The 16,306-nt window shown below is 43.5% G+C and overlaps 1 protein-coding gene across 1 annotated transcript in view; it reads right to left on the reverse strand.

The window, feature by feature from the left end:
• zgc:162331 (uncharacterized protein LOC793007 homolog) overlaps positions 1–16,306 on the reverse strand; it is a 41,767-nt gene that overhangs the window by 8,749 nt on the left and 16,712 nt on the right. The gene's annotated exons all lie outside the window — the stretch shown is intronic.

Raw genomic sequence — 16,306 nt, forward strand, 5'->3', positions numbered from 1 at the left:
TCTGTTGGTAGAGATGACACATTTGAAGAAGTGCTTTTTCATGATTTGAATGATACTCTCCAGTGTTCTACTATGTTTTGGTCTGAAGAGAGGTGTGCGGTTTCAGTGACTCTCACGGTTGCTCAACAGCGAGTGTTCAAAATGGACTCCTCCTACCCACACGTCTCCCTGTCCAAAGGTCCTGCGGATCAGTGGAGAGCCTTGGGGCCATTTGTACTGAAATGTCAGTCCATCACAGATTGGGAACTGACAGGTAAGCCTCAGGTGATGTATTCACCACGCACAGGTATTTACAAGAAACCATTCTACGTACGCACATCCGCCTTACGCTCTGTGTATTTGTTTGATGATGACGCACCACACACTGACTCATTTCTTGCTGACACCTCCAGTCTCCCTCTGGCCTTACAGGAAGTTCCCTCTTCGCTCTGGGCGGCGGGTAAATATGACGTGGGCCTCATCAGAAATGCGCAACCTGTGGTCATCACGGCTAAATCATCATTTCGGCCCTGCCAAAATCAATATCCACTGAAACAAGAAGCTATTGATGGCATAACTCCTGTGTTTAACTCTCTTTTGCAGGCAGGCGTAATTGTCCCCTGTAATAACTCACCTGTCCGCACTCCCATCTTTCCGGTAAAGAAAATCAGAGCTCATGGAGCACCGACAGAGTGGAGGTTTGTTCAGGATTTACAGGCAGTAAATGCAGCAGTACATCCCAGAGCCCCTACTGTGCCTAATCCATACACCATTTTGTCTCAAATTCAAAAACAGTTTGGTTTTCAGTTGTTGATCTGTCCAATGCATTTTTCAGTGTTCCTGTGCATCCAGACAGTCAGTTTTGGTTTGCCTTTAACTTCAATGGAAAACCATACACATTCACTCGGATGTGCCAAGGCTACTGTGAGTCACCAACTCTCTATAATGAAGCTCTTAGGGACAGCCTAGCGCCCCTTCTGTTAACTCCAGGTACTGCAATGTTGCAATATGTTGATGATATCTTGATTGCCTCTCCCACACAGAAGCAGTGCGAGGAGGACACAGTGACACTTTTGAAGCACCTCACTGCTGAAGGCCACAAAGCCAGCCTGTCTAAATTACAGTTTGTAAGACAACAGGTCACTTTCTTGGGGCATGACATTTCCGGTGAAGGGAAGACTCTGTCTCCCACACGTGTTGCTGCCATTGTTAATCTGCCAAAACCTCAGACAAAGAAACAGCTTATGTCAGTTTTGGGAATGTGGTCCTACTGCCGCACATTCATCCCAAATTATGCTTCCCTTGAAGCCCCTCTGGGAGCATTGATCCATGGAAAAGGCCTCTTATCACATGACAAACTGACCTGGACTCCTGAAGCAGAAGCAGCCTTTACCGACTTAAAGCTACTTCTACAGTCATCACCGACTTTGGGCCTACCCGACCCCACACGACCTTTCACCCAAGCCGTCGATGAAAACAATGGGTGTATGACATCGGTGCTACTGCAACAACATGGCGACAGATTGCGACCAGTAGCGTATTTCTCCGCTAAACTTGACCCAGTCGCTGCTGGACATCCGCGGTGTCTCCGAGCAGTGGCCGCAGCAGAAAAGGCATTGTTAGCATCTCGCGATATCGTTGGTTATGCTCACGTTACATTGCTCGTTCCACACACCGTCTCTCTGATTCTACTCGAGCAAAAGACATCCCACCTGTCCGCCGCCAGGTGGCTTCGATATCACACCATTTTACTAGACATGCCGAATGTAACCGTGAAACGCTGCAATGGACTCAACCCTGCCTCTCTCCTTCCTGGTCCGGACGACGGCGAGGAGCATAACTGTTTGGCAGAACTCCAGGTTTTGTGCACTCCTCGCCCCGACCTCACTGAGACTCCATTGGGTAACTCAGATCTTGTTTTGTATGTTGACGGTTCCGCATCGCGGAACCCATACACAGGTACTAACCATGTTGGTTTTGCTGTTGTTTCAGACTGGTCCACCCTCGTGTCTGGTTCTCTTCCTCACCACTTCTCTGCACAGGCAGCCGAACTGGTGGCTCTCACAGAAGCATGTAAAACCGCAGAGGGTAAAACTGTCACCATTTACACAGACTCCAGATATGCCTTTGGTGTTGTGCATGATTTTGGAGCGTTATGGGCTCATCGCAAATTTCTAAAATCTGATGGCAAGCCTGTCCTTCACCATGAAAAAATTCGAGAACTACTAGACGCCATTTTGCTTCCCTCTGCCATTGCAGTCTGCAAATGTGCAGCACACACACATAATACAGACACTGTCTCGCGGGGGAATGCAAGGGCGGATGCAGCTGCCAAAGCAGCAGCTCAACTACCCCTGCCGAACTTACCAGATCCTAATTTTCTCTCACATACAATGGTTCCACAGCCGCCTTCCTCTCTCTCAGCTCTCCAATCCATGTCGACATCAGCCGAGCGGGCCTTGTGGTCTTCCTGCGGAGCCACATACACAGACTATGTCTGGTGGGGACCTGACAGTAAGCCGTGCCTCCCCAAACACCTTTTCCCTCATTATGCTAAGCTATCACATGGCTTTGACCACGCTGGAAAGGGCTGTATGTTAGACTTAATCAACACTCATTGGTTCACAAAAGGTTTTTCAGCCTATGCACAAAAATATTGTCAAGCCTGCATAACATGTGCCGCACATAATGTAGGCAGACCCGTAAAAGTTTCTCAACAGGCCGCACATCCACCTCCCACTCAACCCTGCGAACATCTGATGATGGATTTCATTGAACTAACTCCATCTGAAGGTAAGAAATATTGTTTGGTCATAGTGGACATGTGGTCCAAATGGGTAGAGGTTTTCTCTGCCTCAAAACAAACGGCTGCAGTGGTAGCAAAAGCCCTGCTCCAAGAGATAATTCCCCGCTGGGGCATCCCAACAAAGTTATCAAGTGACAATGGCTCTCATTTTGTTAACCAGGCCATCGAAGAGCTCAGCACCTATTTAGGTATTGACCTCAGAAATCACTGTGCATATCATCCAGCGAGTGGCGGCTCAGTAGAGCGAGAGAATGGAACCTTGAAAACAAAATTGGCAAAATGCTGTGAAGAGACAGGTCTTCCCTGGACCAAGGCCTTGCCCATTGTTTTGATGTACATGAGGATGAGGAGGAGAACACGCACAGGGTTGAGTCCATTTGAAATCTTGTTTGCCATACCTCCTCATGTGGGTGTAGAAAGTGCAAGGGAGCCCCCTCCCTCAACTACGGTGTGTGAAAATGCAATGTTAACCTACTGTATAAACCTCTCTCGTGCTTTGTCCAGTATCAGACAGCAGGTGGCAGCAGCACTACCACACCCAGCCGCTGAGCCGCTCCACTCACTGCAACCTGGGGATTTTGTGGTCGTGAAGGACTTCCGACGGAAACACTGGAAAGCTAAGCGCTGGCATGGACCGTTCCAAGTCCTCCTAACCACTCACACAGCAGTAAAGGTAGCGGCGCCAAGCGCCACTCCTGTTGCACCGCTGAAAGACACATACACCACACAGGGAACGCCAGAAAACCCACTGATAAAAATCTTTTGGGGACAAAACCCCAAAAAGAAACAGCAATGGATCGACCACGGCCATGGCACCCTTTTAGACTGCCAGGGCTGTGTGGCCTGAGAGGCACAGTGTGTTTTTTATTGTGTTTATCCTGCATAATTGTGATACCCATTCTGTTGATTCACCACGACTGGTCATCTGAAACTGTTACTAATCACACTCTGAGTCTTATTACAGCCGCAACACCGACACCGCCCCCTAGCGCATACAACGACGAACGCATCCTGACACGACACCGACGCGCAATAAAATCGATGTCCCTAACTATGGTTGGTTACAACGAAATCTATGGTTTCAACACCTTAATTATTTGGTCCGCACATCAGTGAATTCCTCTTGTCTCGCCTGCCAAGGTTACCGCACCAAATTAACATTAGTGGCTTATCCAGATGATGGTACGTGTCAATCCTCCTCAGGCACACCTATCTGCCTGTTAGACTGTCTCTTAGTGCGTGCCTCGTACCAATCCAGATGGGCACATGATAGTGTTTTATTTAAAACTTGCCCACCTATGCAGATTAATCTGGCTCCCGCACCGCCGCTGGCAGACACTGACTCGGTAATGCACGCCCCTAATGCCACCTTCGTATGTTTCAATCGTACCTACGGTAAGATTTCCCTGGGGAGAACTCACCTTCCATGTAAAAAATCTACACTCACTACCCACCAAAAACACCAGGGGGCTCCCAAAGCTCCCAAGCTGGTAAAGAAATGATAGAAGACGGTTCTTATGGTAATCGATGGAAACGCGATGCTTTTGACGCAGGTCTTAGACCATATCCTGACATATACTGGTACTGCGGCAGAGGCCACGAAGGCCGACGATCCCTCCCAGCCAATTGGAAGGGAGTGTGTGCTATTACCGTACTTGCGCAGCAGGTAAACATACTCCCGGCTCACGCACCACCTTCCAAACATCACATCTCCAAGCGATCTACTATTCCTCTTGGCTCATTTGACAAACACGTGTACATTGACGCAATAGGAGTTCCACGCGGGGTACTGGATGAGTTTAAGGCCCGGAACCAGATAGCAGCAGGATTTATCTCCTCCATTTGCTGGTGGTGCACTACCAACAAAAATGTTGATTGGATCAATTACATTTATTACAACCAACAACGATTCATAAATTACACCCACGAAGGGCTTAAGGGCCTTGCAGGTCAACTGGCCGCAACATCACTCATGACATGGCAAAATCGTATGGCGCTCGACATGGTAATTGCAGAAAAAGGCTGTGTTTGCGTTATGTTTGGCGACTCATGTTGTACTTTCATTCCTAACAATACAGCCCCAGACGGTTCGGTTACTCACGCGGTCGAGGGCCTCCGCTCTTTGCGTGAAGAGCTCGCAGAAAACTCAGGCATAAACAACCCTATCAATGGTTGGTTCGACAAAACGTTCGGTAAGTGGAAGACCCTGGCCATCTCTGTCGTATCCGCCCTAATTGCGGCTATCTCCTTACTGGCACTCTGCGGATGCTGTATTATCCCCTGTATTCGCGGCCTCGTAGTGCGAGCCATCGACAAATCAGTGTCCCATCAATTTGTCCTGCATCTCCCCAGGCACTCTAATCAGACAACTGCGCTATTAGACATTTTTCCCAACTACGACACAGACTCATCCTTGTCCGACTCCAGCAACGACGACGAGACGAATGTGTAAATATGTTGTTTCCTCCACAGGCTTGCATTTACTACAGTGGTGCTTACACCACACAAAAACAGCTAAACAGCATTTTCCTACGCTAGGATTAGTAATGTGTGTAACTAAAATCGTTATTGACTGATGTTCTCATCTCTAGTGTAATATATATATATACTATTGTGGTGATCTAATGTATTATGATCAAGAGGAGGAATGTAATGGTATTTTTTACGTAGTATATATATTAGTATATGTTTTTACTTAGTATACATTTCTATTGAGTATATTAGTATATGTTTCTACTTAGTATATATTTCTATTGAGTATATTAGTATATTGTATGCATGCATAAGTACTTCTGCTCTGAACTTTGTTGAACTTGTTCATTTTTTTCGAGGTGCTTCCTCACTGAGACTGTACGCATTCTGATGTGATGATTGAACCTTTTCTGCGCAGAAAATAAATATACAGAAGGGAACCTCTGGTCTTTGGTATTCTTTATTTCAGCAGCAAAAGACTCACGCAAAGCGGGTACAGGATTTTTTTCCACGACATAACTCCTTTGAGCTCTGTTTTGGTCTCCACCAACTCCTGAGGGAAGTATCTTACTCTAAAGCTACTAAGTGCTGCACTATGTTCACCAGCTGGTTGCTAACTCTGTGTGTGCGCTATTTGTTGGCTGGGCAGGTGGCGCACAAGGGGTTATCAGAGCTTTTCTTTGCTTAAAGCAGCTGCCTGCTGTGGCGATGAGAGACTTAACTAAAACTGGGGTTGCAAAATCAAAACCATGAGCTGAAAGACGCTACAACATGCAAAGAACTGCAGAGCTGGGTGATAAATCTCTGTGGGTTTCATCGAGAGAGACAGCTTTCGACGGCTGTCAAGAGAGACAGCTTTTGCATTAGACGTGGTATTTTTTTATTATAAAAATCATGATTAATTAGCACAGCTTTAAGAAAAGCTCTTGCTTTGACAAGAAATTAACAGAGAAAGAAAATTAAAGCAGGGTGACGTTTTAATGAGTAATGGCTAGGGCATGTGATGCTGCAGTTTGCTTTGCTGTGTCAGTATTAGTGTAATCTCTGTGTGTGTGTGTGTGTGTGTGTGTGTGTGTGTGTGAGTGAGTTTGTGTGAGAGAGAGATGTCATCCCACTGTAAGACCCTGTGAACATGCAAGCTGCTCTCTGCTGATTAGAAACGACAGATGGGAGGATTTCTGCAACGGTAGAGAGAGAGAAGGAGAGGATCCCGTGATCCTGTGTGAAGATGACAACATCCCCTCCCCGACACACACACACACACACACACACACACACACACACATACATATATACACATCAAGGCACACATATCAGACACGTGCGTAATGGGTATAGTACAGGGAAACAAGGACAAGCTGACTCTGTTTTTAAAGGGGAAACTAAAAGCCATTCTGTTTCAACCAAAATAGGCTACCTTTTACTGATGCTATTACTGTGTGTGTGTGTGTGTGTGTGTGTATGTGTGTGTGTGTGTGTGTGAGTGGCCACTACTTTTAAGCAAAAAGCGAGAGAAAGGTAAGTGTTCTAGTGGCCAATAGCGGTGTAAGATTCCATTCAAAACATCTGCGTAATCATATTACAATGACATCATTAACGTATCACCTTCTGCTCACATGTAGATTTATAAAAACTGAATATAGTGTTATATACTATACTCAGACATAAGATAATGACATTATCAACACTGGTCAAAGAAAAGTTGGACAAATAAAATGTGACTTTTAATGAAGATTGGACATAGACGTGTGAATTTATCTTATTTGCCGAAGCCAAAAATCTGTTCTTTGTTTTCAGCTCAACAAAACGGTCGCTGTGTGAAAATAATATAATCCTGTCATTTGTGTTTGACGGATGCAAATCTAGGGAGGGACATTTGCATTTGAATAAAAGCGATATAATATTGTTTAATTAAAATGAGGTGGCTTTAATTATCATCTGAGATTCATCTGGTGAGTTTATCAGACCTCATTTCAGTAGCAGGAGCTTTCATTTATTGATCTACTATGAAATATGAAATATATGATCATTTGAGACCCTGAATAGGATAAGCATTTGCGGATAATGGATGGATGGATGGATATCATCATTTGAGGAAATAACAGAAATGCTGCACTTCCTCTCAGCTAGCCGCATGGGCGTGTCTGTGTTTGATTGACAGCTGGCAGGCTTCCAGAGAGCAGGTGTTACACCATGGAGAGTGAGAGACAAAGCAAACAAACGTGTGCTGTAGGCTGCGTGACGTGATGTTGTTTTGTTGGTGTTGTTGAAGCTTAGGGGCCACACCCAAGTGATGTCTGCAGGTAAGTTTGCATGCTGCAGCTGAGCAGCTTATTAGCTATCAGGCCTGCAAACTGACGTTAGAAGTGCACTCTTCCCAAGCAAATTTGAAGCAGTTTGTGTATATATCCAGCAGACATGGAGCAACATCAGCATTACTTGTTGCCTAAAATCCAATAATCACTGTCCTTTTATCTCTGCTTTGGCCTCTGTGTAATAATATCTGGCTCCTTAATGGCTAAATGCTCAACTATGTTCACCAGCTAGCCGATAACTTTGTCTGTCTGCTGTGTGGTGCTTGGCAGCTGTGAGTTTATTGGATCGATTTAAAAAAAAATCAGTTGTGTGCTGCGGCTACAAATTGATTTGTGCTAGCGCACCAAAACAATAACGTTGCATGCTGTGGTGCCAAAACAACAAACTAAAAGACGCTAAAACGCTGAATAGACTTGAGGGGAACTGCACAGGTGGGTGGTAATTCTCTCACCCACCAAACAAATAATTTTGTGTTTGTATTACAGCATATCATAGCTAGCCAACAAACTCTTGTTCAAACATCATTACCACATTAGCTAATGTGTGGTCATTGCTGGGCAATATGGCTAACATCTTTAATCTTGATATAGGTCATTTCATATCTTGATAAAGGCTTATACCACAATACAGCACAATATAGTCTATATGAAATAACCACAGGGTAAAGCCTATTTTTGTATGCATACTCTGAATTAAATAACAAATGAGTATTTTCTCATTTTATTAAGAACTTGCAAAGTTTTCAAGTGAAATTATTGAGAAAAAAAATGAATATTTTCAAACTTTACACTGACTAAGTTTACATGCATGCACACATACACAGAGTAAACACATTAAGAGAGTTGTTTGATTTAACTACACTGGGGTATTCCCATGAGCGGAATTATTATACATTTTCAGTTTTTTGTGCTTGTTATTATCATTATTAATAAATTAGATGACATAATTGTATATCTCAATATATGATTTCATCACAATGCGATTTTAGAGAAATTATCATATTGAGTCTTATGTACATGTGTTCTGGAAACTTACCGCAAGGGTTAAATCTAGAATACACCTCCTAAGCTTCATCACACACACACACACACACACACACACACACACACACACACACACACACACACACACACACACACTCGCCTGCCAAAGAAAAAGCCTTTACCTCTATAAAGGCAGATAAAATATTGAACATATTACGTGACAGTGTGTGTTTTAAGATTCTAGTTGAGGTGTTTTTTTTCACTGGCTGTTGCTACCCTGAAGCAGGAAGTTTTGCCATCCTTCAAACCCAGAGACATTGAAGTAACACCCACCTCCCCTGCCCGTCGACATGCTATAGTACACAGAGAAGAACAATGACGCCAGTGTGGAGTGAACAAACAGAACTCCCCCAGTAGAGCCCAGCATCAATAAAAGCTGGTATTAATGCCTGAAAAAAGTGTGTGTTGGTTTTGGGTTGTTGATTATTTCTTCACTTCAGTTTGGCTGAAAGTAAAGTTGTGTGTGTGTGTGTGTGTGTGTGTGTGTGTGTGTGTGTGTGTGTGTGTGTGTGTGTGTGTTTGTGTGTGTGTGTGACTGGCATCAGCTCCTAAGCATGGAACTCGTGCACTTATGTCCAGGTAGTTTGTGTTTGACAAAGAGGGAGGGCTTTCGTTAGCTGTGTGTGTGAGTGTGTGTGTTGACTCTGCCCTCTGTTTGCTCTTTCCCGTCAGTTCGGTTCCCATTCAGAAAAGCTTCTCTGTCATCGTGGAAACTGTGGGTTGCCAATGAAAGTGTTCAGCCGCCAGCAGGGTGCTAATACACTTCTGGACTCCCAAACCTGGCAACCCGACACAGACAACCAAACATCCACTCTGCTGTATTCTTCTCTAAAACCCTCCCCACTTGTCTCTGTCAGGGAAGCACTCAGAATAGTTTGTGATTAAATAAAGATTAGGCTTTCTGCATTAAAGATTCAAACACACAACCATTCACATGCACAGAATGAGCGAACAGTCATAGGTCAGGTGAGACATAATCGTTCAAATCTGTGCATAAAGCAGAGGCTGAGATATCCTGAGTCCTGGCCCTAGTAGGGGTCAAGCTACACTGGATCCTACACTTCCCATAATGCAACTTCATTGCATCTTTTGACACTCCCTACCTGGTGAACACTCATGTCTGTCAAAGGAGACAAAGTACACTCGTACTGGTGAGTGGCACGCCTTGTAACAAGCCCTTGAAGTTAGACCTTAGCTACAGAGACTGAATGAGAGTCCCTCCCTCCTCCATGCTTGGTCAGTTTTACCTGGATAAACAAATTATCCAGGCAAAAAAATGAATGAGTTTCTTCTGAGTCAGACTACCAAACGCTAAAAGTCTGAGTTGAAGTTAATGAAAGACGGCATTCCTGGCTGACGGCTGACTAGCTTCATCTCGTTCATCCTCATGTTCCTGTCTGATTCTTCTTCTTGAGTGTTTTTTGGTCCCTCTGCTCCGGCTGCTCCAGCTCTATCTGAACTAACCTCAAATAGACATCATGCCTTGCTCTGCCCTCTCCATCAGTGTATCTATTTCTGTGGCACCTCACTGATGCGCGGTATCACAACTGATTACCTAATCCCCCTGGCTCTCGCTTTGCCTGCGTATGGTGTGTGTTCCTACGCAAACACATGTGCATGTTTGCTTCAGCCATGCTTTAGTGCTTATGTCCAGTGAGTGCCAAATGCTAGTTGAGTGAAATTAAATGAAAAACATTTGTACAGTAAACACTTTGAGCGATTATTTTTTGGATGAGACTTTATTAAGAAACCGGAAGCAAAAGCTAAAAGGTAATGGAGATGGCTGAGCGGGCGGCTAGAAGCTAACAGCGCAAATGAGGACAACAGTGCTGACAGAGCTACGCTTTTGCATAGGGAGACATTACTCCACTATATCTTTACATAGCAAATAGCTGTCTGATGCTACTGTTTGTTAATGCTCTGAATATCGTATAGAAAACCTTTAACCAGCAACTTTCGCTGAATCTGACTGAGGATAACCTCTCCAGTTAAACAGAGCAGGGACAGTAGGGCTGATTTTGAACTACAGACATTAATGGCATGCCAGAAAAGGTGTCACTGGTCTCAAAACCTATACGTGCCGAACAGACTTGACTGAGCCTGGAGCTCAACAGACACCTTTAAAACAAAGACTGCAATTGTTTGCACAGAAAGAATGGCACAGTTAAGATAAAACCCTTCATCAAAGTTACATGACAAAGAGACGAAAGATCTTCAATTGTACTTTCCTTTTCTTGCGTGTTCAACCATAGTGGCTGTCAACTTGTTTCAAATGGAATAAGCCAACTGAAACCCATTCTGCCATCCTGGAAATGTAGGAAATTAAATCAAAAGAGACGTACACACACGGCAAGTAATTGGAAATGGACAAACTTAAAAGATGAATGACGAAATCTGAAATTATGGTGCAAGAGGATCTGATGCCAATTTCTTCTTGCTTTTGGGATATTTATATTCAATACAGTAATTCAGGATTATTGGAATGAGCACTGGCACTAGTTTTCTTTTCACTACTTCTCTTTCACCTGAGGTAAAGTTTCAGTCAAGGGCCACTTGTGATTATTTTAACAGTTTGACATTTTGGAAAATAAGGTTAGTCACATTCTTGCCGAGAGTTAGATGTGAAGATCAATAACACTCGTATTTCTACGCTTAATATTTAGCTATTCAGCTAAGCAAAGCTAACCAGCTGATGGCTCCAGCTACATTTCTAATGTAAACACGTGAGAGCAGTATCGGCAATAAAGAAAAGAAGTATATTTCCCAAAATGCCAAACTGATTTTATGAATAAGGTGTAGCTTTTGATTTGATGTGACTTTAAAGACGTGATGTGTTTGTCCTCGCCGCCTCTTCACTCTCATACCGCCCACCTTTTAGTTGTTTCCATTCAGCTTCAACCATCGAGGCACAGAGAGGGCTAATTTCAGACTCTCGAGCCCTCTGTGACTTTGCTTGGCGAGCGAGCGGCGCTAGTTGTAAGCCGTGGGAAGGTAATAATGAAGTTGAGTCACTGCCAGCAACCATATTAGATTGACATGCAGGAGACAGAAGGAACTCTTTGTCTAAAGCTCGCCAAGCTTGTAGGGCTCTGGAGTGATGATAGTGTGTGTCGCTGACAGAAATACCCCTAACCCTGCATGTGTGTGTGTGTGTGTGTGTGCCCTTTTACGTACAGCATGTGTCCCCATAGAAAGTCTGCTTGTGGATCATGGGTGTTTGCAGGAATCCAGACGTTTATCTCCTGCTTTGAGAAGAATCGATCATAAGTGAATGTTTCGTGTGGCACTACACTAATTTGGTTCTTCTGTATTTGCACTGCTAATATGTGAATCCGATTTCTAGCATGGCTTCCAATGCAGTCCTGAAAAAAACAAAAACACCTCAAATAGACTGGACTGCACCTGCTACCAGTGAGTCTATGCATCTGTACTCTTGGATGTTGACGTGTCATTAACGAGATTTCTTGCACTAGAAATAGCCTGGCATAGACAAAGGTAATTGGCTTTGCCTGACAGTTAATCAGATTAAAGGCATTGTAACATTTCAAATTTACTTTTTAGACTTTTGGCTGACGATCTTTTCTGAAGAGACTTAGAGGGAAGAATAAGCAGCTTATTGTCATCGGGAGGTAGATGCTGTATCCAGAACTGGACATTGGTATTTGCTTTTGTCCAAGAAGCTGGATTCTTGGACGGACCACAACAACAACCGCTTAGTTGCACACCATTGCACTTGCTTTATTCTCCAGTGCTTCCTTTTGGAAGGAATATGAATAGAGCAGAGGGGGGCTCATTCCCTCAGACACCAAGGACTGTGTCAGAAAACTATGCAATTAGTCTGTATAGTAAGTATTTTTGGACAACAAAAGTTTAAGTCATATAACCGAATAAAACAATACCAGGGACGAGATCCACTGTAAACTCCTGCCTGGCCAGATCAAAAGGCAGACTGCCTGCTAAGTAACTGATACAGGCCTCATTTAGGGACTAACACTAACACTAAATCTCACACACTCTGTCCAGGTTAATAGGTTGTGTTACCGTGTTACCGTAAAGGCTTACAGCTTTTCTAAGGCAGAAATAACCGCCGCTCATCAGCAGCCTGCCAGGTCCTCAACGGGAGGTCGACCTGGCCGACTGCCCCGCTGCAGCTTCTCGCTCTTATCGCCAACTCGGTCTGCAACCAGGTGGCTTGATGGCTTTTTGGACCACAAGAGAGTTCACTTGAGTTCACTTGATCAATTGTAATAACTCTGGCGTTCCTGTGACTTTGTGTCTGGCACCACCATGAGGTCAAAATATCAGCCAATACTTTTGTTTATGACCAATTTTTGCAAAACTAGCTGCAGTCCTATCAGATTATTGCTAATTAGTATATGTTAGCATGCTAACACAGGTAATTAAGATGTTAAACATGATATCTACTACACATTAGCAGGTTGTTGTGAACATGTTAGCATGCTAACACAGTCAATTATGATGGTACACATTATATATACTACACATTAGCACGTTGTCGTAAGCATGTTAGCATGCTGACGTTAGCTTTTTGCACAAAGCACTGCTGTGCCTCAGTACAGTCTCAGTCGGCCGCGGGCATCGCTGTAGAGCTTTATTTTATGTTGTTTATAGTGTATTTTATGGGATGGATACATACACTGCATGAGGGCTGTGTGTGTGGACTGCTTTTTTTGACTGTGCTTTATCTAATGGCTTTTTCTGCACTGAACTTTATTTAGGCTACATTGTAAGTTTTGTATAAAGTGATATTATGGTAAATACTGCATGAAAGCTGTTGGATAGTGTGAGATATGACAGAGCAAGATGGATCAAAATGGGTGATTACTGTAATAATACATTTACATGGACATAACACAAAACCGAAGATTTAGAAGCTATGAAAATACTTTTCCCATTCCATAGAGGTAAGGAAAACAAAGAGGAAAAGAGACCCACAGATATAAACCTCACAGGTTTAAAGTGTGTAAATGCAGTCTGATGTGAACGGAGGAGCACCTGAGGATGAGCTAATCAATAGCAGAACTCTGTTCAATTTACTTCCAAGAACGGCCGGCGGCGAGGATTCCTGGACGACCTGCATAATGAGTCACAGCTTGTATTGATGGAGTCTGAAAGCTCTCGTTTGATCCAGTGCTCCAAGGCTCTGTGGGCTAAACCTTCACGCGTCTGTTTCACCAGTTTTATCGATTTAAAAAAACAAAACAGGGAGCAGGTCTGGGCACGGAGGACACTTTCAGGTCGTGTCGTCTCTGCAGACACCCACCAACGCCCCAAACATCTGGCTTTTGTCTTTAGTGGGAAAGGTTACAATTCACAATCATACCAGCGGACAAATGACAATCAATGATATGTATTGGTTCCAGCTTCGATTGGACAGAATGGAGACATGACACCCAAATGGACACATACATTTTCACCCCTTTTCCTGCGCGAGGGTATGTGATGTGCGTTGAAGTGAATAAATATAATGAATATTGGACAATTGTTATAATTTATTAACTTAAAAAATATGTAATAATATGCTCTCCTGAAAGCCACCAGACTCCAGTCAGGCAATAGTGATTTTACCTCCCTGATTGCCACAAAACACACTTCATTTAAAATTCGACAGGAACAAAGTCTTTTCATTGTTCCAGCAATCACAGACTCTGGTTTGAGTATCTGGGTTGAAAAAAGAGAGACTGAATAGGTAACAGATACATATATAAAAAGTAACCACTGTAACGTTTTGACTATTTTTAGCGGGTTTTCCTGAGTTAAAAAACCCACATATACATGCTAACTTTGGTGGGAAAAGGGTTGACCTCTGACCTCTCTGTGATATGGCATTGAACAAGCCTTGTGAACTGCTTTGTATTAATACAAATCAACATAATAAGATAATAAGATGTAGCCTTTCTAGGTTTTAAAGCCTCTCTACATTTACTCAACATACTCAACTTACAGGACAGCATCACTATAACACAATATAACGTAGTCTTCCTGGAAAGATCTGTCTCCATTCAGCACTTTTGGTTTTCTAAATATTGTGTCAAAAAGCTCTGACTGTACAAACGCCTTCTATATTTAACTGGATTTATTTTTGTCCTGTAAATGACAACAGAGGCTGGTTTTATTCTCAAATGGCTGAAACTAAACCAAACATGAACGCAGCATTGCCGCTGTGATGTAAGACCTGAGGCTAGAAATATGGTGGAAAAAAGTAAACAAAATGAAGAGCGCTGCTTTTATCTGTTAATGCTGGTCGGGATAAGCTGTTTATAAGGTCTCACACACACACACACACACACACACACACACACACACACACACACACACACACACACACACACACACACTTTGGTTTTGAAAACGTTGACATTAATCACACCTCCGGGATTTTTTATTTTTTTTGGAAACTCCCACATACAAGTGCTCTGCTCTGGTGTAATTCATGCATGTGGTGCGATGTGGCAATCCAGCTGATCACCGGTGTGTGTGTGTGTGTGTGTGTGTGTGTGTGTGTGCGTGTGTTATTAAAGTATAAAGTGCTTATTCCTGCTCTGGTGGACACAGAGCTGCCGTTATGAAACGAGCAACTATGTTGTTTAGTCTCTAAACCTTTAAGAAGATTGGTGCCGTTTGGGCCGAGTGCACCCATTTCCAATGAGTGTGTGTCTGTGTGTGTGTGTGTGTGTTATGTGCGGTGTGTATTAGGCACGTGAGGTTTGCATTTTGTCATCTGCTGTGTGCTATTTATGCATGCACGTGAGGTTATGGGCTCTGTGCGAGAGAAGGGGCGGGCCGAGGGACATAAGAATAAATGGTGGAGAGAGAGAGAGACAGAGAGAGAGAGAGTGTGGAAGGACATAAAAGACGAAGCGACAGACACTCAGAGAGGAGAAGAAATGAGAGAAAGTGACAGAAGAAACGACGCGATAGAGCAATTAGTGGAAAAAAGAGAAACATATGAGACAGCGGTTGGGGAAAATAAACGAGGTAGAGAGAAAGCGAGGGAGAGAGAGAGAGGGAGCGGAGGAGAAGAGAAAGGCGGCTCATGCTCCAGTGGAGGTGAAGTCATGCGAGCGGCACTTCAGCTTTCTCTTCAGGCAGAGCAGCTCCAGCCTGGACGTAACGAACTGTTTTTAACTGCATCACCTGCCGCCACACACACACACACACACACACACACACACACACTGAAACACACAAAAGTGCATAATTGCTTGTATGCACTCTTCTGTATTCCTGGACAAGCACACACTAAAAGTGTCGGACATCAACGCACACACATGTAGAAACACTGAAGTTTGTTGTATTTTGATTATTATATATTCTTATATATTGACATAATAACACAATATAAATACTTTGCAAAAGTCTTCCCACTCTCATAGATGTTCAAGGGAACACACATTCTCATGCACAAACACTCCAAACACACACACACACATTATGGCATGCGAATGTTTACTTGAATGCATCAAACTTTCTGGGTGAGTTTCGAGGTGAAAATCAACTAGTCTTTACTCGTTCGGGGAAAACTTTTCATGGCGTGAAATAAAAATAAAAATTTAATTTAGAGGGGTTTTTTTTGGAGTCTCTTGGATTTGGGCTCATGCAAAAAAAAAACTTGCAAACCAGCTTTGACCGAGTCCATGCAAACGCTGAAATTCAAGGCACTTCAGTT

Source organism: Cebidichthys violaceus, unplaced genomic scaffold, assembly GCF_023349555.1.
Source record: "Cebidichthys violaceus isolate CVI_PGR_0920_01 unplaced genomic scaffold, fCebVio1.0.p SCAF_21, whole genome shotgun sequence".
Taxonomy (NCBI): domain Eukaryota; kingdom Metazoa; phylum Chordata; class Actinopteri; order Perciformes; family Stichaeidae; genus Cebidichthys; species Cebidichthys violaceus.